The sequence below is a fragment of the Trypanosoma equiperdum genome (genome assembly GCF_001457755.1).
Source record: "Trypanosoma equiperdum strain OVI genome assembly, contig: ctg_725, whole genome shotgun sequence".
NCBI classification, from domain to species: domain Eukaryota; phylum Euglenozoa; class Kinetoplastea; order Trypanosomatida; family Trypanosomatidae; genus Trypanosoma; species Trypanosoma equiperdum.
Genome location: NW_027124671.1, coordinates 30,958 through 32,119, shown reverse-complemented (window position 1 = coordinate 32,119; position 1,162 = coordinate 30,958).

The following is a 1,162-nucleotide window of genomic DNA, read 5'->3' as shown; positions in this document are numbered from 1 at the left end:
TATATATATATATATATATATATATGCGCATATGCATACTCGTATTTACATCTATAAATATGATATAAATAATTATCTACACACACGTACATATATATATATATATATATATGCTATGTGTTTGCTCTATTTACTTAATTATATTTATTTATTTTTTTTTGATGTTGTTTTTTTTTCTAAAAATTCTTTCGCTACGAGGATAATATATTCTGTTCTCTTCTCTTTCCTCTATCTTTTTCTTGCTTTCTTTCACCCATAGCATTTAATATAGACACCGAACAGACACACAGAATATTTATATATATATATATATTATACATTTAATTATTTAGTATGTTTAGACATTTACATTCTTATGAGTCAATGAAGCGAGGCAAAAAGAGAAGCGGTACCAAATAATTCCATTTGAAGAATTTTTTTAATTTTTTTAAAAAGTATCGACATAAACACGTGGCAGTATTAAAAAGGATTTGAAACAGTTTCGATATGAGCATTTAATGTAGGAATAGGGGGGGGGACAAAGAAAAAAAAACAAAGAAGAAGAGTAAAGGTTCATTTATTTTAAAATATGAAGGTATGTAAAAAAGAAGAAGGAAAAGGACTGGAGGAAGACGGGGAAGTGCTAACGAAACATTTTGATGATGTTGAATTTGATATTGTTTTGTTGTGACTGTAGTCGTCAAGGATAAATGAATGAATGATGTGTCGAAAGGAATTTAAAATGATTCGTTTCTGCTGTTGTATATGCATTTTGTTTTGTTTTGTTTTGTTTTTTTTAAAAAAAGCTGGAGAGCAGTAACATAATTATGAATGCTTACACATATGCATATGTACGTACGTTTAGGTAAATAAACATCTACGCATGAGGGTTTTTGTTGTATTTCTTGTTTGTACTCTCAATGCTATTAACACTTATGTGTCTTTCACATCTCCATTTACAGGCTTTTAATTAAATAATAATAAAAAAAATAAAAGATCCCATTTTCCTCCCTCTTCCAAAAAAATAAAAATAAATAAAATAAAAAAATAAAATCATATGCAGACACTTGTGTTTCAGTGACATGTGTGACAAAAGCGTATGAAACATGTTAAGATGCCTGATATATTTGATTAATTTTAAAAGGGTGGGTTTTAGTTTGCTTTCATGTTTATTTCTCCATTC